Genomic DNA, 19208 nt, shown 5'->3' on the forward strand with positions numbered 1-19208 from the left:
TAAATGTGCTTGACCCTGATCACTGGTCTCTTAATCTCTGGTCCTTAACTTACTTTAGAATATGTGAGTTGGAGGATCTCCAATATTTCTTCCAGGACCAAAAAGTAAAGGATTCTGATGAGTCCTCATGGTTGCAAAACATAAGAGTAAATATATTTAAATATATAGAGAAGTTCATAGTAGATAGATATACTTGGATTTTTTAATTCAGTTGCCTTACTCAATATGTTACCTTTTTCACTCGATAAATATTGAGCTTCTACCTTGTGGCAGGCACCAGTCTAGGTATTTGGATGTTTAATAGGCCTTGTAAGTACAAGACAACTTTCATGGGTTTTATTTTGTTTTGTTTTTTTGGGGGTGGGGACAGAGTCTCACTCTATTGCTAGACTGGAGTGCAGTGGTGCGATCTCGGCTCACTGCAACCTCCAACTCCCAGGTTCAAGCTATCCTTCTGTCTCAGCCTCCCGAGTAGCTGGGATTACAGGCACGCATCACCACGCCTGGCTAATTTGTATTTTTAGTAGAGATGGGGTTTCACCATGTTGCCCAGGATGGTCTTGATCTCCTGACCTCGTGATCTGCCCGCCTTGGCCTCCCAAAGTGCTGGGATTACAGGCGTGAGTCACCGTGCCTGGTGACAACTTTCAACTCAAACCCACAGACACACACACCCTCAAGTCTGCTAGTCCTGTAGTTTTCACCATTCCAGTAAATGGCAGCTCTTTTCTTCTAGAAAAGAGCTTTTTTGGCCTTCCAAAGTGTTGGGATTACAGGTGTGAGCCACTGCGCCCGACGTACCAAATCCATTCTTTAAGCAAGTCATGCTGGCTCTGCATTCAAAATATGTCTGATTATTTCCCAGTACCCCCACTGCTGCAACTGTAATTCAAATCACCATCTTCTCTTGCCTAGATTACAGTGGTACTGTTTTAATGAGCTATTCCACTTTGCTACTTACAGTCTCTTGTGTACACGGCAACCAGATGATCCTTTGTGTACGTCACATCAGGTTACTCTCCTGCTCAGAATCCTCCAGTTGCTTCCCAGTGTATTTCAGAGCCTTTTCCCTGGCCTATAAGGCTCTAGATACTTGGCACCTTCCGCAAGTATCTCATTAAACCACCCTTCCCCTTCTCACTGTATCACACTGGCCTTCCCGATGTTCTTCAAACAAGCCAAGCGTGTTTCTATTTTAGGAACTTTGCACTTGCTTTTCCATCTATCTAGCATCTATTCTTCCTCCACGTTGTCAGGTGACTGACTCCCTCACTTCATTCAGGTCTCTGCTCAAATATCACCTAAGTTCACTATCCTCGTTATGCTGATTCTCCATAAAATAGCATCCCTATACCCCATCCTCTTAATCCTGTTCATTTTTCCTCAGACACATCTTTCTTTCTTTCTTTCTTTCTTTCCTGCCTGTCACTCCCCAATAGAATGTGAACTTCATGAGAACGGAGTTCAGTTACATCCCCAGTGCCTACAACAGGGCCTAGGACATGCTAAGTGCTCAATACATGTTTTTTGAATGAGTGAGTGAATGGATTTAGGTTAAGTGAAGGCTCCTAAAAGAGAATTTCAGATGTGGTTATATCTCCAGTCATTGAAGGGGAAATTTGCAATTATTTTGAATGGCTGACTTTTTTTTATTTTGAATCAGAATTTCGCTCTTGTCACCCAGGCTGCAGTGCAATAGCACAATCTCGGCTCACTGCAATCTCCACCTCCTGGGTTCAAGCGATTCTCCTGCCTCAGCCTCCATAGTAACTGAGATTACAGGCGCCCACCACCACACCTGAGTAATTGTTGTATTTTTAATAGAGACGGAGTTTCACCATGTTGGCCAGGCTGGTCTCAAACTCCTGACCTCAGGTGATCTGCCTGCCTCGAATTCCCAAAGTGTTGGGATTACAGGCGTGAGCCACTGCGCCTGGCCAAATGATTAATGGTTGACTTTTTTTGTATTTTTTTTTTTTAAATGGAGTCTCGCTTGCTCTGTCGCCCAGGCTGGAGTACAGTGGTGCAATCTCAGCTCACTGCAACCTCCGCCTCCTGGGTTCAAATGATTCTCCTGCCTTAGCCTCCCGAGCAGCTGGGATTACAGGCATGTGCCACCATGCCCACCTAATTTTTGTGTTTTTAGTAAAGACGGGGTTTCACCATCTCGACCAGGCTGGTCTTGAACTCTCAACCTTGTGATCCACCCACCTCAGCCTCCCAAAGTGCTGGAATTACAGGCGTGAGCCATCACACCCAGCCGGTTGACTTTTACAATTATATTTTCCCCTTCCAAAAGAGCAGCATGTCATACTATATATGTTGTCTTTAAAACTAGGTCAGTCTCCACCTCCTGAGAGCCAGCATCCCTTAAGAGTTGCTGAGGAGGGCCAGGTGCGGTGACTCACGCCTGTAATCCCAGCACTTTGGGAGGCTGAGGCCGGCGGATCATGAGGTCAGCAGATCGAGACCAGCCTGGCTAACACAGTGAAACCCCCATCTCTACTAAAAACACAAAAAATTAGCCGGGCATGGTGGCGGGTGCCGGTAGTCCCAGCTACTCAGGAGGCTGAGGCAGGAGAATGGCGTGAACCCGGGAGGCGGAGCTTGCAATGAGCAGAGATCACGCCACTGCCCTCCAGCCTGGGTGACAGAGCAAGACTCCATCTCAAAAAACAAACAAAAAGAGTTGCTGAGGAGAGAGTATGAGGACAACAATATTTCCTTTCTATCCTTAACCTTGGCAGGATCTTCCTCTTTCATGTTAACTATGATACCCTGTCCTCTCTGGTGACTCAGAAGTGTTACAGCATTTTTTTTAAGTCACTCTAAATGTGACTGTTATATAGATACAAGAACTGTTATATAGATACAGAGCTGGTAGGTGTCTGAAGTATGCATCACAGTTAGCCCAACTAGCTTTTCAGGTGTTGTATTTTATAATAACCTTGCTTTCTTACTGAAAGAGGGACTTTCTTCTTTTCTAAGCAGGTGTGGCCATTTTCATGACTTGCTCCTACATGCATGTTAGCTCTTAGCAAAATTCCTGACAAAGTGGAAAATATTACAAGCCACTAAAAGCATTTAGAATGAAAAACTATTCGTCAGTGGCTTAAAGATATTTAGCCATTCTAAATCCTAAATCAAAGTGTGTGTATGTCTGTCTGAGCACATGCTAAAAAGTAATTTAGAAATTACTAGACACAGAAATATTTGCATTTCCTTAGAAAATGCTCACATTCTTTGACAAAAACCTTTGCCATCCATTTTTTAAAATAACAGATAATTTCACTAGACAGTCTGTTTGTTTAAACTTCATGGGTACACGTGATCAGGAATTTTCTATTTATCGTCTTTCATCTATTTCTTAACAGCATCCTTCCTCCAGATGTGCCTCCCTCTGGTCTATCAAAGGGCCTCTTCTTCACTGTCTTGGCACAGTGCAATTTTACAAAGGAATCCCAGGAACCTTAAAGGTTCGGTATATAAGAATTGAATTGAAAGCTTGGTGGCAAAAAGAAGGGGGACTTTTTTAGGGAGATTCTGTCTAGACGGTGGTCCTATACCACAGTGTTAGGGGGCATATATTATATAGATGTAGGGGTGAGAAAGTCTGTGATCAGAGCAGAGGGTGAACAGGTTCTTGAACTGTTAGGAAACTGCTGTCTTACCCAAAGTGAAACAATACCTTGTCTTTCACCGTTTTTCTGGCAGGAGATGGGAAAATAAGATTCTTAAATAACAGCTACTATTTCTTTTTTTTTTTCTTTAAGTAGTATATCAGTAGGTCAGTGAAGTTGGAAAAGTGGAATATGAACCACTTCTAAATGTCTTTGATGTTCTAGAGAAACTACTATTCAAAGATGGAAGAAAATGTACTAGGAATAATCCAAATCTCCAATCTCCAAGTCAATAAGATAAGTCTCAATAATCTGCCCTAGGATTTAAAATATATTATTCTGAGTATTGACTTAGAGATGCAATGGAGAAAGTAGATTATAAATAGAAACTTGTATCAAGCAAAAGTAAATTAAGCTGCCATTAAGATAATAGCCTTATAATTAGCCTTCTAGGAAGTTGTAGAGAATTCCATTTCTGAGTCTTCGGGTACCCCTGGAGTATTACACAGACTGAAGGACATCATTAGCTATTCAGTTTGACCAAGTATGTCCACAAAGTTACTTTCTATTCATCATCCTTCTTATGTAGACAAAGTTATATGTGCCCTGGAAGTTTAATTCTGTAAATATCCAGGTCTCCAAATTGGCCCAGTAATAATAGTAACTAATAGCTATTGACCACTTTTATGACACATAATAATTCATTTAAAACTCACAATAGTCTTTGGAGGTAGCTTCTGTTATCATCATCATCTGCATTTTACAAATGAAGAAACTGAAACACAGAGAGGTTAGATAATTTCCAGTCCCATAGCCAGAAGGTAGTGGAGCTGAATTTGGACCCAGCTGGTCTGACTTCAGAATTGCGCTCACAATCGTCTTTGGCCCATGAGCATGATGAGTTCTCCATTCTTTTACTTAAGAGAGTACTAATACCTAGTTAACCACCCTCTGGGGTGGGGATTGAGGAACAATGTTGAGAACTTAAGGGTCATTGCCTTTGGGATACCCAACAACTCAATCTTCTCCCTCTAAGAGCAAGTTTGCCAATTTTGATGTCTCAGCACCTCTGGAACCCAGCACTGAAGGAATCAGTTCCTTAGAGAGGAAGGTAGTTCCTGGTTCTCTTACTCGAAAGTTGGCTGTATATTTGGGCAGTACTCCAGGTACTAGAGAGATAGGTAGGAATGCCGGGAGACCCATCAGTCAGCAGTTTGCTAAAGTGAAATTTCAGTGTCCGGGCACAGTGGCTCAAGCCTGTAATCCCAGTATTTTGGGAGGCCGAGGCAGGCAGATTATTTGAGGTCAGGAGTTCGAAACCAGCCTGACCAATATGTTGAAACCCCATCTCTACTAAATATACAAAAAAATTAGCCGGGCGTGGTGGTGCGTGCCTGTAGTTCCAGCTACTTGGGAAGCTGAAGCAGGAAAATTGCTTGAACCCAGGAGGTGGAGGTCATAGTGAGCCTAGATTCCGCTACTGCATTCCAGCCTGGGCGACAGAGTAAGACTCTGTGTCAAAATAAAAATAAAAATAAAGCTTCAGCATCTGAGCTGCTCATTGCAAAGGTTAGTGAACTAGCCCAGCCTGTAGGAGTTTTATGGGGGCAGAAGTTAGTGGAAGGAGTCTTTTACCCAGGGTAGTAGTGCCACCACAATCAACAAAGCAAGAAGATTTGAGAGTCAGAATTTACTGGCAAGAGTCCTGGGCCTATACACCAGAGAAGAAAAACTTGAACAGGTCCTGAAATAAGATTAGAAGCAGATCTGAAAAGCCAAAGTATAAGGCCAAGGAAACAAATGAAAGCCAGGAGCAATGGATTCAATGCTAGATGAGAGGGTGATTCTTTGTGAATGCCAAAAGGAAGTGGTTGCAGGCAGTTGCAACCTTTGTTTCCATGCCCTTTGTAGCAGGGCATTTGGAAGAAACAGTTGCATTTAAGGGTTAGGGATTCTGTGCCTTGGCAGGATTGTGAGTTTCCAACATTGAGACAAATTGGTAACCAGATCTGCTGGACTAGAGCCCAATCTGCAAAGCTCCCTAATGCAGAAGAGTGTAATCAGATTCTATCTTCCCATAGTTCCTAGAAACCAGATCGCCTTCATTGCACATCTTCACTCTAGTCTAGAGAAATGAGGGCAAGGTGTTGGACAGGGCAGGTTGGAGATGAATAGTTGGGTACGGCACCGGTGGCTCCCTGTTATCAGTGGGTATGGTTTACTTCACATAGGGCACCTACAAATGAAGTAGTGGCCAACAGAGCTGCTTTGTCTGTGGGCATGTTCGTCTACCTGCATTATTAGAGGACTTGTTTCCTCTTCCCTACCACAACAATCCTCCCAAATTCTTTGAGCTTTTTAGTAAACCACCAAAATTCTGCTGTGCAGTAACAGCAGGGCAGATCATGGTGTTAAATGTATTTATCTTGGCAGGGAGAGGGTATGTGTATACTATAGGACAGCTGGAGTGTGTGTATTGCTTTTCAAAGGGGGGATTGCAGGCTACATGAGAGGCAGTGAATTTCCCCAACCTCTCCAACAGCCAAGATAAAAGACATGCCTTTCTATCACTTCACCTTTGATGCATTCAGAGCTACATCATCATGTTGCACAAGGCCCCCTTTAAGAGTAGGCATAGCCTGGGCCAGGCATGGTGGCTCACGCCTGTAATCCCAGCACTTTGGAAGGCTGCAGTGGGTGGATCACTTGAGGTCAGGAGTTCAAGACCAGCCTGGCCAACATGGTGAAACCCCATCTCTACTAAAAAATACAAAAATTAGCTGGGCGTGGTGGCAGGCACCTTTAATCCCAGCTACTAGGGAGGCTGAGGCAGGAGAATTGCTTGAACCCAGGAGGTGGAGGTTGCAGTGAGCCGAGATCATGCCACTGCACTTCAGCCTGGGTGACAGAGCGAGTTTCTGTCTCAAAAATAGTAATAATAATAATGCTGCAAAAATAACATTCTCATTCACCAATCTCACTCAGTTGTTGGAGAAATTACTTAATTTTCAAAATTGTGGGGTAAGATGTGTAAGACCTATGCACAAAGCTATTTATTATGGTATTATTGCAATAGCAAAAGACTGAGAACAACCCAAAATTATCAATGTGGGACTAGTTTTAAAAAACTATGATACATCCACGTGATGGAGGACTGTGCATCAATGAAAAGGAAAGAGATGGAGATCATGTAGCTCCAGGATAACTGGTTCAGAATGGTGCTTATAGCATGCACCTTTAGTACACGAAGCAGGAAGGGATATGAAAATATATACATATATACTTATGTTTGTAAGAAGCTATTATGAGAAGATAAACCCAAAATAAATAAAAATGGTAAACAAATGGAGAAGGAGGGCATAGAGTGAAGGGCATAGAAATAGTCCTATGGAGAAAAAATACATCAAGGAGGGAGGAATAGGGAGGTTGTTGGGGGGCGGAGGGCAGGATTGCAGTTTTACCATTTATTTATTTATTTTGAGACAAAGTCTTGTTCTGTCACCCAGGCTGGAGTACAGTGGTGTGATCTTGGCTCACTGCAATCTCTGCCTTCTGGGCTCAAGCAGTCCTCCCACCACAGCCTCCCAAGTAGCTGGGACCACGGGTGCTTGCCACCATGCCTGGCTAATTTTTGAATTTTTTGTAGAGACGGGATTTCACCATCCTGCCCAAGCTAGTCTCAAACTCATGGCCTCAAGTGATCCACCCAGCCTGGCCTCCCAAAATGCTGGAGTTATAGGCCTGAGCCACCACGCCCAGCCAAGGCTGCTTTTTAAAACAGCTTTCTTGACACATATCATATTCACCTTTTTTTTTTTTTTTTTTTTTTTTTTTTTTTTTTAGACAGAGTCTCACTCTGTCACCCAGGCTAGAGTGCAGTGGCACTATCTCAGCTCACTGCAACCTCTGCCTCTCTGCCTCCCAGATTCAAGCAATTCTCCTCCCTCAGCCTCCCATGTAGCTGAGACTACAGGCGCCCGCTACCACGCCTGGCTAAGTTTTGTATTTTTAGTAGAGACAGTGTTTCACCATATTGGCCAGGCTGGTCTCAAACTCCTGAGCTTGTGATCCACCCGCTTCGGCCTCCCAAAGTGCTGGGATTGCAGGCATGAGCCATCGCGCCCAGCCAATATTCACCCTTTTAAGTATACAATGCAGTTAATTTGAGTAATTATACAAAGTTCTGCAATCATCACAACCACTGAGTTGTAGTATATTTCCATCACCCCCCGAAGTCCTTCATGCTCATTTGCAGTTACTCCTTGTTCCTTTCCCAGCCCCAGCCAACCACTAGTCTACTCTTTACTACTACAGATTTGCCTTTTCTAGACATTTCCTACAAATAGAATCATTTTGTGTCTGGCTCCTTTTGCTGGGCATAATAATTTTAAATTTCACTGAAGTGGTAGCATATATCAGCATTTCATTCCTCTTTTGTTGCTAAATTATATTGCATTGTATGGATATACCACATTGCGTTTATCCCTTCTCCTGTTGGTGGCCATTCAGGTTGAGTCCATGTTTTGGCTATTATGAAGAATGCTGCTCTCCAGGCGCAGTGGCTTATGCCTGTAATCCCGCTTTGGAAGGCTGAGGTGGGTGGACCACCTGAGGTCAGGATTCGAGACCAGCCTGACCAACATGGAGAAACCCTGTTTCTATTAAAAACTTAGCCTGGCATGGTGGCACATGCCGTAATCCCAGCTGCTCAGGAGATTGAGGCAGGTGAATCACTTAAACCCGCGAAGTGAAGGTTGCACTGAGCCAACATCACGCCACTGCACTCCAGCCTGAGCGAGACTCTTTCCAAAAAAAAAAAAAAAGCTACAAAAATAACATTCTCATTCACGTATCTCACTCAGTTGTTGAAGAAATTACTTAATTTTTAAAATTGTGAGGTAAGATGGTATAATTTGGAGTTTTTCCTCTCGTTTCCGATTTCTCAGAAATTTGGTTACACTGTATTTACAGTTTTGAGAATAAATTTTATTTATTTGATTTAAATTTTATCATGAAATAGTTCAGTCATATACAATGGCATAAGAAGTGTAACAACAATCATGTACCCACTACAGCTCAAGAAATATCCCTTCCTCCAGGAGAAAACCACTATCATGAATTTGTGTTTATCATTCTCACATTTATCTGTATGTACTTTTACCAACATATACACATTCTTATACAAATACAGTATTGTTTTGCATGATTTTAGATGGAATATGCACTGCATAAATATAATCCTGCTATGTATTCCTATTACTTTAGTACTAACATATTGAAATTTTCACAATAACCATAAGATGTGGAAAATATTATCCTAACTTTACAGATAAGAAAATGGAGGCTGATCAAGGTTGGAGACGTGCCAAGGTCTTACTGTCAGGAAAGAACAGAGGCAAGTTTGAACCAAGTGAGTCTGACACCAGAACATCTGCATGACTATGCCACACTGTTTCAAATGCTGTTATACTCTTGGTATTCTTATGCCATCTTCTTTTTTCCTCAGTATTATGTTTTCAAGACTCACCATGTTGATACATGTAGCCCTAGTTCATTATTTTCATTACTGTATGGTATACTGTTCAATAAATAGACCATAGGTAATTTGTTCATTCTTCTATTAATAGAAGACATAACCAACAAAGTTGCAAGTGCATACTTGTACATGTCTCCTTGTGCATATGTGCAAGAGTTTCACTAGGGTTTACACCTACAGGTACAATTTCTGGGTTACATGGTATGTGCATCTTCAAATTAACAAGATATTACCAAGTATTCTCTAAAATGGATATCATTTTACTTTCAGGAAATAAGTTTGTAAGAAATTCTGCTGTCCATAGTTACCATGTATAAAAAAAAGATACTACAATAAAAGAGAAGAAAACATCAAGAAAAATGACAAAAAATAGAAGCTAAAATAGAATAGCAAAGTAACCCAAGTCTGCCATTTATTTATACATTCTTCCTCTTAAATGCATGCAACAGAGGTGAAACACAGCATTTCTCTACTCTCAATTTTCCTTGCCTTCTAAGTAGTATTCAACTCTCAGACCTTCTCTGAAGAGTGTGGACATGAGAGTTTACTACAAATATTAAAATTTCTGAATTTGACATGAATCACGTTAAGGTGGATTTCCCTCACAATTCGGCATTTCATTTGATCCCTCTCCTCCTCAAGCATTGCCATTCCCTACCAGCTTGAAATTTGCTATTTAATTTCACTCACAATGATGGAGTACGAAAGAGCTGAAATGCTCTATTTCATATGGAGATGTAGATACACTGTAGAGACATAGCTATAGACCTCAAGTAAGTTTTCTCAGCAAAGACCTATGAGAAAGTTGTAAGAAAACAACAAATTTGGCATGATATTTTAGTTTGATAATTTAGATGCATCCAAGTAATAACAAATCTAACTGCATTTTAAAATAAAAATATAGCCCTAGTGATTTTCACTACTGTATGTACTGTATGTATACTGTTCAATAAATAGACCGTAGGTAATTTGTTCATTCTGTGCAAGCGAAGGATGATGGCAGCCTGAACTAGAGAATCTGATAGGTATGGAGAGGTGGTGACAGAGAGGAGGCAGAGTGGCAGGATTTGTCAATCAGATGTGAAGGGTGAGAAAAAAAGAGAGAGGGAGGAGGGATGTTCCAAAGTGTCCAGACTGTGCAATTTAATTTCCTTCACCTCCCTGTCAAATGGTAAGTTTGAATGCCAGCAGCACCAAAGCATCCTGTGATTGAAGATCTTTTGTTTCCCTAGATGCATAGTAAGGCAAGGCTAAAAGCCTCCAAGAAAATCAGAATGGCAAAATAGCCCCATCACATATTCATGTAGAAGAAGAGAACTCAGAAATGAATATTCTCTCTCAAGTGATGGCCTGGTCTCCCTTTGCCATTTACCTCCTCCTTTTCATCATATTGCTTCTTACCCTGTCTTAAGGTGCAATGTTTTGGAGTAAAAAGAGTACTCACTCTCATACAACAGCCAATGAAAGTGTAAATTACAGCAAGCTGTTTGGTTTTTGTTGTTGTTGTTGTTTCTGAGACAGAGTCTCACTCTGTCACCCAGGCTGGAATGCAATGGCACCATCTTGGCTCACTGCAACCTCCGCCTCCCAGGTTCAAGTGATTCTCCTGCCTCAGCCTCCTGAGTAGTTGGGACTACAGGTGCCTGCCACAATGCCCGGCTAATTATTTGTATTTTTAGTAGAGACAGGGTTTCACCATGTTGGCCAGGCTGTTCTTGAACTCCTGACCTCAAGTCATTCGCCCTTCTCGTCCTCCCAAAGTGCTGGAATTACAGGCATGAGCCACTGCACCTGGTCTACAGCAAGGTTTTTGAAAAACAATATGGCAATATTCTCCAAGAGCTTAACTATATTGATAGGTTTAGTCCAGATAATTCTAGATCTGATGATTTAACTTAAGAAAATAATTATCTGGAAAAAATATTTATGTACATAAATGTTTATTTTGGAAATATTTATAACAGTAAAAAACTAAAACCAATCTCCATGTAAAAAAATTTGTACCTTGTGAAATTAGACACATCTCTGTTTTCATTAATGTTTTAAAAGAATTTTTAAATGAGAGAATGTTTATATTATAATGTTAAGAAAAAGCCAGGCAAGGTGGCTCATGCCTGTAATCCCAGTACTTTGGGAGGCCAAGGCGGGTGGATCATGAGGTCAGGAGATTGAGACCATCCTGGCTAACATGGTGAAACCCCGTCTCGGCCGGGCGCGGTGGCTCAAGCCTGTAATCCCAGCACTTTGGGAGGCCGAGGTGGGCGGATCACAAGGTCAGGAGATCGAGACCACAGTGAAACCCCGTCTCTACTAAAAATACAAAAAATTAGCCGGGAGCGGTGGCGGGCGCCTGTAGTCCCAGCTACTCAGGAGGCTGAGACAGGAGAATGGCGTGAACCCAGGAGGCGGAGCTTGCAGTGAGCCGAGATCGCGCCACTGCACTCCAGCCTGGGCAACAGCGTGAGACTCCGTCTCAAAAAAAAAAAAAAAAAAAAAAGAAACCCCGTCTCTACTAAAATAAAAAAAAAATTAGCCGGGCGCGGTGGCATGCACCTGTAGTCCCAGCTACTCAGGAGGCTGAGGCAGGAGAATTGCTTGAACCCGGGAGGCAGAGGTTGCAGTGAGCCGAGATCGCACCACTGCACCCCAGCCTGGGTGACAGAGCAAGACTCTACCTCAAAAAAACAAAGCAAAACAAAAAGAAAAGAACAAGGCTGAGGTGGAGGATCACTTGAGACCAGGAGTTCGAGACCAGCTTGGGCAACATAGCGAGCCTCTGTCTCTACAAAAAATATTCAAAATATTATCCAGGCATGGTGGCTCATACCTATAGTACCAACTACTCAGGAGGCTGAGGCAGGAGGACTGCCTGAGCCCAGAAGTTCAAAGAGGTTATAGTGAGCTATGATCGCACCACTGCACTCCAGCCTTGGTGACACAGCGAGACTGTCTCAAAAGAAAAAGAAAGAAAAGAAAGAAAAGAAGGAAAGAGAAAGAAAGAAAGAGAAAAAACAGTATAAAAGTAAATATCTATTATAATGTCAAGTTTATTTTATAAAAGCATAGCAAAAACTGGAAAAATATATCAGAGGATTGTGATATAGGAGATTTTTGTTTTCTTCATTTTTTTTCCCTCAAATTTCGATAATGTAATGATATCTTATATAATGAGAAGAAAGGGTGCTTTTTTTCAACCCTACCCCACATCCACCTGGTAGATCAATTCCGAGGTGTTAAAGCAAGATCATTGACAAAGCAAAATAGTTAAAAGACAAGTACAGTATGGCTGGGTGCAGTGGCTCACGCCTGTAATCCCAGCACTTTGGGAGGCTGAGGCTGGTGGATCACAAGGTCAGGAGTTTGAGACCAGCCTGACCAACATGGTGAAACCCCGTCTCTACTAAAAATACAAAAATTAGCTGGGCATGGTGGCGTGCACCTGTAACCCTAGCTACTCAGGAGGCTGAGGCAGGAGAATCGTTTGATCCCGGGAGGCAGAGATTGCAGTGAGCTGAGATCGCACCACTGTACTGTAGTGTCGGTGACAGAGTAAGACTCTCTCTCCAAAAAAAAAAAAAAAAAAAAGACAAGTACAGTTCAACTGGACTCCTGGGTAGATTACTAGAAAGAGTGCAGCATCAACCTGAGCTACCCATAGAAGCTCAGCAATTAGTTAGCAGCTAATTAATACTGAATTTAAGCCAGAGTAGGAGAGAAGAAGAGCTGACCTTTGGGCTTTACCCGTTAGAGATTAGGATTGAAAGCTACAGGATAAGGAGCCAGCCAGTGAGGCTGAACTGATGGCCTCCTACCTTTTACCACTGCCTCCATCTTTGAATTAGAACAGCTCTGTCACCAGGACATCATTCTCTCTACCTTGTGGGCTAGGACCAAGGCTTAACTTCTCACGTTCAATTCTTGGACGCTTTGAATAATTACTAGGAAGATAATAAGCATGGCCGGGGAAATATGCTCATCTTTATCTATGATTAATAAGGCCCTTAATAATTTGTAATATGTCAAAAAACATTAGAGGGAGAAGAACTAAAACACTAGTTGTCAGTGCTGGGACAACTTAATGTCCACATGCACGAGAAGGCAGTTGGACCCCTGCCTAACATCATATTCAAAATTTAACTCAAAAAATATCAAAGTCCCGAATATAAGAGCTAAAACAATAAACACTTAAAAGAAAAATAGGCATACATTCTTCATCACTTACATCATCAAGTTCATAAGTGGTTTCTTAGTTAGGGCCCCAAAACCACAAGCAACAAGAAAAAATAGGTAAACTGGACTTCATCACACTGAAATATTTGTGCATCAAAGGACACCATCAAGAAAGTGAAAAGACGACCTATAGAATGGGAGAAAATATTTGCAAATTATGTATCTGATAAGGCATTTGTATCCAGAATATATAAAGAACTCTTACAACTCAGCAATAAAAAGACAGATAATCCAATTTAAAAATAGGCAAAGGACTTGAATAGACATTTCTTCAGACAAGATATATAAATAGCCTTTAAGCACATGGGAAGATGTGTTCTAATGATGTTCAACATCATTAGTCATTAGAGAAATGTACTTTGAAACCACAAAATAGACACCACTTCATACCCACTAGCATGGTTGTAATTTAAAAAAAAAAAAAAAGGAAATAACAACTATTGGCAAGGATATGGAGAAATTGAAACTCATACCCCTGGGAATGTAAAATGATGCAGACAGTTTGGAAAACAGTTTTGCAGTTCCTCAAAAAGTTAAATACAGAGTTGTCATATGGCACAGTAATTTCACTCCTACATATATACTTAAGAAAACCTATTCACATAAAACTTGTTTATGAGTGTTCATAGCAGCATTATTCACGATAATGAAAAAGTGGAAATTTCTGTCAAGTTTCTACCAACTGATGAATGTCTAAACAAAATGTAGAATTTTCATACCTTGGAATGTTAATCATAAAAAGGAATGAAGTACTGGTATATACGGTGACACGGACGGACTTTGAAAATTGTATACTGCCTGGCTCATGCCTGTAATCCCAACACTTTCAGAGACCGAGGTGAGGGGATCATTTGAGAGTTTGAGATCAGCTTGGGCAACATAATGAAACCTCATCTCTACAAATAATAATTTTTTAAAAATTAGCCAAGTGTGGTGGCATGCACCTGTCATCCCAGTTACTCGAGAAGCTTAGGTAGGAGAATTGCTTGAGCCCAGGCAGTCTGCAATGAGCCATGATTATGCCACTGCACTCCCAGCATGGGTGACAGAGCAAGACCCTGTCTCAAAAAAAAATTTTTTTTTAATATAGTAAGTGAAAGAAATCAGACACAAAAGGCCACGTATTGTATGATCCCATTTATATGAAATGTCCAGAGCAGGCAAACCCATAGAAACAGAAGGTAGATTAGTGGTTGCCTGGGGCAACTGGTAGAACTGGGGTACAGGATTTCTTTTTGAGTTGATGGAAATGTTCTAAAGTTAGAGTGTGGTGATAGTTGCACAACTCTTGACTATACTAAAAACCACTGAATTGAACATTTTAAAAGGGATTTTAATGTTATGTGAATTATATCTTCCTAAAATAAAAGAGATAAAAGAAAATATACATTGTAGGGGGGAATGCAATAAACATAAACCAAAAACAAACTTTGGGTACCTACAGCGAAAGGGTGAGAGCTGGGTGGAAAGAATGGGAGGATGGGAATGGAGTAGCAGTGATGAGGAGAGAGTAGCATTTCTCCTGTTGTAGTTTTGTATATAGTTCTGACTCAGAACCATGGTAATGTTTCACATACACACATACAGTCAACCAGGGTGTGGAGGCAAGCCAAAATAGAATGCAAGCAGAAAAAAAAAAATGTGTTATAAATGACTAACATCACCATCACAAAGTGGGTGGAGAAGAAAATCACTCACTTAAGTAATTTAGGAAACTTTTATTTTGACTATGTCATAAGACTAAAGACAAAAACACTTCATACAAATATTGTCCTCTCGTTAGTACATTTGTTTTTCACAGGGGTATAAATTAGCAAGTGTGAATCTACCTTATCTGTATCTGTGTATCATTGAACAAATAAGTAAAGTTGTTGTGACTAATGACAATCGGGATTCTCCCTGTTGGAAACACAAGTTATAAATAAGAAAAGGGGGAAGGCTAGAATGACCTCTGTTGTTTTGGATTAGAATCAGAGGTGTCAATCCGAGGTATGAGCACATGGTTTTTAGTGTACATACACAGATAGATATGGCAGGAACCCGCATCCAGGAACAGAGCCCTATGCTCCTCCCTCAGAATGAATGGAGACCAGAAATCACATGTTTATGCCCAATAAAAGCGGGATTTCTTTCAGCACTTTTCCCAGATCTTTGGGGTGCTGACTGAGGATGAGATGGGGCACCCAGAGACAGGAGATGCTATTGTCCGGCTCAAGGTGGTCCTGGAGTACAATACCATTGGAGACAAGTATCACCGGGGTTTGACAATGCTAGTAGTGTTCCTGGAGCTGATGGAGCCAAGGACACAGGATGCTGATAGTCTCCAGCAGGCCCTGAATGTAGGCTGGTGTCTGGAACTGCTGCAAGCTTTCTTCCTGGTGACAGATGACATCACGGATTCATCCCTCACCCGCTGGGGACAGATCTGCTGTTATCAGAAGCCGGATGTGGGGTAGGATGCCATCAATTATGTTATCCTTCTGGAAGCATGTATCTACTACCTGCTGAAGCTCTATTGCTGAGAGCAGCCCTATTACCTGAACCTGATCAAGCTCTTCCTACAGATTTTCTATCAGACTGAGATTGGGCAGCCCTGGACCTCGTTGCAGCCCCCTAGGACAATGTGGATTTTGGCAGATTCACTGAAAAGAGGTACAAATCTATTGTCAAGTACAAGACAGCTTTCTACTCCTACCTTCCTGTAGCTGCAGCCATGCACATGGCAGGAATTGATGGCGAGAAGGAGCATGCCAATGCTTAGTAGATCCTACTGGAGATGGGAGAGTTTTTTTCAAATTCAGGATGATTACCTTGACCTCTTTGGGGACCCCATTGTGACCGGCAAAGTTGGCACTGACATCCAGGACAACAACCTGCTGGCTGGTGGTTCAGTGTCTGCAGTGGTCCACTCTGGAACAGTACCAGATCCTGAAAGAAAATTACAGACAGAAGAAGGTCAAGAAGGTAGTCCGAGTGAACGCACTGTATGAGGAGTTGGATCTGCCGGCTGCGTTCTTGCAGTGTGAGGAAAACGGTTACAGCCACATTATGGGTCTCATTGAACAGTACGCAGCGCCCCTGCTCCCAGTCATCTTTCTGGGGCTTGCGTGCAAAATCTACAAGCAGAAAAAGTGACCTAGAGACTGCACGGATGGGGAGAGGAGTTACTCAATAAATAAATTATTGTGTAAAAAAAAAAAAGATACAAAATATATAGAAATATCTTTATTTACATTTTTTTCCTATATTTTATTAACTAGTTCTGTTTGGCCGGGCGCGGTGGCTCAAGCCTGTAATCCCAGCACTTTGGGAGGCCGAGGCGGGTGGATCACGAGGTCAGGAGATCGAGACCATCCTGGCTAACATGGTGAAACCCCGTCTCTACTAAAAATACAAAAAACTAGCCGGGCGTGGTGGCGGGCGCCTGTAGTCCCAGCTACTCGGAGGCTGAGGTAGGAGAATGGCGTGAACCTGGGAGGCGGAGCTTGCAGTGAGCCGAGATCGCGCCACTGCACTCCAGCCTGGGTGACACAGCGCGAGACTCCGTCTCAAAAAAAAAAAAACCAGTTCTGTTTGTGAGAGGACCTAGAAGCAATTATACACCAGTAGCAATGAATTCTAACATCAAGATCTTGGTTCCTTAATATCATTTTCCAATTAAAAAAAAAAGAGCTTCTTGGAGAAATGACTGATTCTAGAGTTGGGGCTAGTGAAAATCAGCCGAGACTGGAGCATCTTGTGGTGCCGCAAAGCAAGGACATGCTCTGAAAGGAAGGAAGCATGACAAAAGGGAGCCAGGAGCTGAATCGGGATTCCCAATGGCTAATGCTTGGACAATCTGAGCAACAAAATAATGATAATCTTACATCATAACCCATAAAATAAATATCCATAGTGCACACTGATATGAATAAATAGGAGAGAAGAGATATGCTTCCTTGTCACGTAATTCCAGTTAATAAATGTGGAAGGAATAATGGAAATGGAAAATCACCATGAAGCAAACATTGCAGTTATAATTGTTGCAGACGAAAACTATTGATGGATGCTAAGCTTATTAGGTGGAAGAATGAGAAACATCATAATCTCAAAAATATCATAATCTCAAAAATATATCCCCACAAGAAACTTAATGGTGGAGAAACCTAGCAGACACCACCTTAACCGAGTAGTCAATGTTAGCATTACCAGTAAGATGACATATGTTCCCCCCAGTATGATGCACTGGAAAGGACACAGATTTCTGTTGTAGTCCTGCCGGAAATGTATAACCTCAATCTAATCTCGAGAAACCATCAAACCCAAATTGAGGGACATTCTACAAAATGCCAGACTAGTACTCTTCTGAAGTCCCAAAGTCATGAAAGACAAAAGACTGAGGAATTGTCACAGCTTTAAGGAGACATGACACCTAAATTACATGGTCTGTTTTCGATTTTGGACTGGAAAAGGACATTAGCGAGAAAACTGGGGAATACCAGTAAGATTTGTAGATTGGTTAATCATACTGTATCAATGTTAGTTTCCTTGTTTGGATAGTCGTACTATGACCATGTAAGATGTTAATGTTGGTGGCAGCTAGGTGAAGTACTATTTTTGCAACTTTTCTGTAAAACTAAAATTAGTGCAAAATAAAAGTTCAAAAAAATTTTTTAACTGTTAAATAAACTGTGAAAGCGTGTGATAGGAGAGACCATCCTGTGAAAAACATGGAAATTTTAGTTGACCCTATGTGTTCACTCAAAAAACATGTAGCTGGGCACAGTGGCTCATGCCAGTAATCCCAAAACTTTTGCAGGCTGAGAGAGGAGGATCGCTTGAGCTCAAGAGCTCCCGACTGGCCTGGGCCACAGAGCAGGATCTCCATATCTACAAAAAAAATTTAACGTTAGCCAGTTGTGGTAGCATTCACCTGTGATCCCAGCTACTCGCGAGGCTGAGGCAGGAGGATCACTTGAGCCCAGGAGGTTGAGGCTGCTATGAGCCATGACTGCACCACTGCACTCCAGTCTGAGTGACAGGTGCTTTATTCACTAGAACTCCCCCTAGGAAAGTACCATGTGTATGAGTTCTTTTTTTAAGAAGTACTTCTGGAAGTCACTTGGGGTAGAGAGCTGGAAGCCAAAATGATAAAACATAGTCCCTCAACTGCTGTACATAAGATGACTACAGGACTTAAAGTTGCTTCTCAAAGGGAAGAGTGGAGAGAAATCACTCAAACACAAAGAAAAGATTGTGGGGATAAGAAGGCTAGTTTCTCCTGCATTGGAGGGAGAGGAGAGAAGGGGAAAGTCCCTGGAAACAACACAGCCAGGAAGAGAAACTTTGAAGAATAAAAATGTCTAAGAGTAATTTTTTTTTCCAGTTATATCTTATGTGGCCTCTCACCTCTCTCCCCGACAAAATATTCAGTGGTCCTTATTGCACAGTTGTGTGAGTGGATTCTTGTGGGTAAACATAAGGCTGATTAGCATGGGACAAAATTTAAAAACTGGAAGATGAGCCTGGGTGCGGTGGCTCACGCCTGTAATCCCAGCACTTTGGGAGGCTGAGGCGGGCGAATCACAAGGTCAGGAGATTGAGACCATCCTGGCTAATACGGTGAAACCCCATCTCTACTAAAAATACAAAAAATTAGCCGGGCATGGTGGTGCGTGCCTGTAGTCCCAGCTACTCGGGAGGCTGAGGCAGAAGAATGGCGTGAATCTGGGAGGCAGAGCTTGCAGTGAGCTGAGATCATGCCTCTGCCCTCCAGCCTGGGTGACAGAGTGAGACTCTGTCTTTAAAAAACAAAACAAAACTGGAGGATGAGAGGAGAATGG

General features: G+C 42.0%; 2 pseudogenes; both read left to right on the top strand.

The window, feature by feature from the left end:
* LOC141407223 (uncharacterized) overlaps window positions 1–9200 on the top strand; it is a 12521-nt pseudogene extending 3321 nt beyond the window's left edge.
* Window positions 9201–11798: 2598 nt separating this feature from the next.
* Window positions 11799–16649, top strand: LOC135971864 (farnesyl pyrophosphate synthase pseudogene; annotated as a pseudogene).
* Window positions 16650–19208: the final 2559 nt, after the last annotated feature.

The sequence above is a fragment of the Macaca fascicularis genome, chromosome 7 (genome assembly GCF_037993035.2).
Source record: "Macaca fascicularis isolate 582-1 chromosome 7, T2T-MFA8v1.1".
In the NCBI taxonomy this organism is placed as follows: domain Eukaryota; kingdom Metazoa; phylum Chordata; class Mammalia; order Primates; family Cercopithecidae; genus Macaca; species Macaca fascicularis.